Consider the following 4,416-nt stretch of genomic DNA (forward strand, 5'->3'; position numbering starts at 1 on the left):
CAAGAAAAATTTAATTGTGTGGTGATGGACGTTAACTAGACTTCTGGTGGTGATCATTTCACAATATATACATATATTGAATCATTACGTCGTACAGCTGAAACTAATGTTAAAAAATAAACATAATAACACTATCGAATTAACAATAATTTCACAAAGTTTTCTGAAACTGCGGTAATCAAGCTTGCCTAGGACAGACTCAATTTACACCTTTGTACCAGCATAACTATTAAAAGTGTCTCCTTTAACTCTCAATATGCCCTGTTTAGATGACAAATTATATGAACACCTTGTAACAGAACTATGTTCAGATTTCCCCAGTTGTCTTAAATATATCTTTACAATGTTTATTGAAAACAATATCCAACATTGCATTTGATTGAGGTGTCTTTAAAAACTATATCAATTCTCTCTTCCACTCCATTTCTTTCATGCTAGTTATTTATTGAAGAAACTGGGTAATTTGTGTAATTTCCTGTATCCTTAGCTTGGCTGATCCTATCGTCTTGGTGTCTTAATCTGTCTCTGTGTCCTTCCTATTTCTTGCCATTTTGTAGTTAGATCTAGAAGTTTGATTAGGTTTAGGGTCAATTTTTGTGCAACAGTATTTCGTAGATGGTGCGTATATACTGTTGCATTGCATCAAGAGGCACGTGGGATCGGGTTATCTCACTTTTAGTGATGTTAAGATAAATCGGTGGGTTCAGGTTTTGTTAGCTTGATCCAGCTATTATAAGATTCCCATCAATGTTCCACTTCATAATTCTAATAGCCATGAATGTTTGTTGCCTAGTCCCAGGGCTTCATTAGGACCTGTGAACAGTAACTTTCTAATTCTACTAGTTCTGTGTCATTTGTTGCCCTCACAAACTATTTGGATATCCTGAAATATATAGCAGAATAAATGCTTGATTTTTTCCTTTTACCAATTTTCAAAATAAAGAGTAGGTGATCCAAGCATGAATGATGATTTTTTTTCTTTGTTAGTATTACTATGAATGAATTAATGGATTTGTATATGTTAGATTATGTTTCAATCCATTAGTCATTATTCTTTTTTTAAGCCCAAACTGTTCCACTTTGGCCAAAGGGTGCCCCTTCAACCTTGCTCTTGGGTTCTTTTGACATAACCTCAGGAGTATTTGATAGCTACTTTGCTTTCTGTCATAATAAAATGTCACAAGCTCATCTTACACCATCCTTGCTTGCCCCCGTTCTAAAATCAGTCATTTCCTAAAGGAGTCCTGGTTCTTCTTAGTGGGCAGCGGCATTTAGATTATGAATTTGGACACTAGGGCTGCTGATAGGCATTGGATTGTCACTGCTTCTTGGCCTTTCAGTGGACACAGCTAGGATATACGTATTTTGTAAATAGAGAAAAATTAATCATGAATTCATACTACCATTGCCAATTCAAACTTTTGCTTATAGAATTTACATCTAATTTCATTGATTTGATACCTGTTATCTCTTTATCTTTCACCGCAGACCTTGGTTTCTATCAACACTACGATACCTGCTATTGTATATACACACATATGTGTAAAATATACATGCAACAGCATCTAATTAACAATACCGGTATTATTACTAACAGTTACTATTACTAAATGCAGTTTGATTTCTTTGCCATGCCTTTCTGTTTTTTTTTTTTTTTTGGTACGCGGGTCTCTCACTGTTGTGGCCTCTCCCGTTGCGGAGCACAGGCTCCGGACACGGCTCACGAGCCCAGCCGCTCTGCGGCATGTGGGATCCTCCCGGACCGGGGCACGAACCCGTGTCCCCTGCATCGGCAGGCGGACTCTCAACCACTGCGCCACCAGGGAAGCCCCCGGGAAGCCCCCTTTCTGTTCTTAGGATAAGTCCCACTAAGGATATACAGTCAAAATCATGAGTTTTAAAGTCAGTTTCTTATTTTTCCATGCGGTTATGCCAGTAACTTGAAATATACTTTGATTCATGACTTTCTTTTTCTTTTAGGAAATACTTTGCATTTTCTTTTAAAAACTAATTATGTAAAGTACTTACATGATGCCAAAGTCAAAACTATAAGACAGAGTATACGAAACGAAGTCTAGCTTCCACACCCATGTTTTTCACCTTGTTCTTTTCTTATATGTAACCCTTTTTTATTAGTTTGTAATTTAGTCTGCCATTGCTGCTGCTTTAAAATGTGAGCAAATGCACCACACCTTTCTTAGGAGAGAAGCAACATATACATGGCCTCGGCCTTGCTTTTTTCACTTAAACAATATATCCTAGCGTCCCATGGCCTCCACAGAGATGGTCTTCATTCCTTTGTACGGCTGCACAGAACTGCATTGTGTGGATATACCGTGCTTTATTCAACCAGTCCTCTGTGGATGGACATGTGGGTTCAACAAACATTTACTGCATAACTAAACTGTGCCAGGCACTGGAGAGCAAGGCATGGTGTCTGGCCTCAGGAAACTCAGAGTGTAGAGAGGGTGAACGCTTGCAATACAAGTACTTTCCTAAGGGAGTGAGATCTTGGATCCACTTAGCACAAAGGGCACATGGAACACGGAAGACAGTGTCCCACACAGGAGGGATACAGTAACTGTGGATTGCCATCTTGCTCCCATAGGGGTCAATATCTGGGAGATCTTGATAGGGGAGAATCCCCTTGGGAGGAGTTTTTAATCAATGTTTGAAACTGCTTAGAAAATGATGAGTGCCACCAATTGGCCGGAGAAAGAAAGACCAAGGGAAAGACGTAGAAAGGAAGGGTCCTAACCATAAAATTCCCCTGAAAAGAAAAAATGTAAGTTAATACAGGAGCTGTGGTTTAACAGTAAGAACTAACACCTGTATAAAATTTACCACGGACCAGAAATTGCTCTAAGCCGTTTAAGTATATTTAACTTTAACAATTCTACGAAGTAGGGACTATTACTACCCACGTTTTACCTTCGAAAAAAATTAGGGCACGGAGAGGTCGCCGAACTTTCCATCAAGGTCACAGAACGGGCGAGGGGGGTTGGGAGCGAGAAAGCACTCGCAGTCAAGATCCGCAGATCGGCTATCTGTAAGCGGTGCTGTCTCCAAGGCGAGACGAAAGCCCTTAAGTCTCCCTTCACTCTCACAGCCCCCTGGGGACCAGAGCCTACTCTTAGCGCTCTCCGGGCGCGGCCTCTCCACCCCAAGATCCGAAAACCCCGCAGGTCATGCTCTAGGCGCCTTGTGGTTCGGGGTCCAGAAAAATCCCAAAGCCCTGCGGGACGGTGGGCGTAAACTAGGCCGGCCGGCGGGGCACGGTGCGTTTGAGCCTCGGTGCGGGGCCGCACGCCGCGCACGCCTCCACGAAAAGCAGCGCCGCCTGCTCTCCGACTCCTTCCGGTGTCCGCCGCCCGTTTCTAGGCGCTCCCGCCCACGTCTTGGCGCAAATACGGTGTGCTTCCCCGGGCACCTACCACACAACGAAAGTTATGAGAAGTCACCGGCAAAGGCCCTGGCAAAGCCGGGGACCGTGACCGGCCCCCGGGGAATCCAAGATCTAGGGTTCTCAGCTCCACCGTCCGAGTAGCCGCAGCAAGAGACCCGCCAGGAAAAAGTCGCACGGGGCCGTGGCTCCTTCCGCTGCCCCCACCCCTACCACTTAGGGGTGCCGACCCCGCCCCGGGAGCCGCCCGAACACACGCGGGGAAACACCTCACTTGCACACCCGCGGGCGGGCCCGAGCCACACCCGGATCAGCCGCGTTTCTAGCGAAATCCCCGTCGTCGCAGACCATTTTCAAACTCCTCGCTTACCAGCGACTTTCGCATTTTTTCCTTTTTAAAAGCCCACGGCAATCAACATTAAAAATCTAACTGCAGAAAAAGAAAAATCAAAGCTAACGCAGAACTCGGAGTCAAACACGCCTCACAATCACGTACTAGACACAGAACGATAAGCACTATCAACAACCAAACCATCGCAGGATTAAAAGGATCCTTCATAGTTCATGTCAGACGGGTAATGTGCCACAGTCGTAACAAGGTTGGAAGGAAGCACATGTCACACAAGCGCGTGAACACCCAATCATCACACTTATGAACTACAAAAGGATCAACGTAACTCGTCGGCTAAGGAGCCCCGGGTACGACCCACTAACTTCTCAGTAAGGGTGACAGATGTAGTGCATATTTACTTAGACTTGATATAAAGAGTCCTGTATATTTTATCACGATCACCGATATTGCCTGATACTTCTTTTGTTTCTACCTCAGTAAGTGAAAACAGAAACCAAATAGCGATGCGGCTATTATCCATGCAAATATACTCTCCATAGCTCCACCCTCTCTTGAACCCGGGTCGCTATTGCTTTACGGTAGTACGTCGTGAAATGACGGAGCGTAGCCGCGGTAATGGCGGAAGCTAGCCTTGTGCTTTGCGGCAACGACGTTTGCTAAG

This window comes from Stenella coeruleoalba, assembly GCF_951394435.1.
Source record: "Stenella coeruleoalba genome assembly, chromosome: 21".
NCBI classification, from domain to species: domain Eukaryota; kingdom Metazoa; phylum Chordata; class Mammalia; order Artiodactyla; family Delphinidae; genus Stenella; species Stenella coeruleoalba.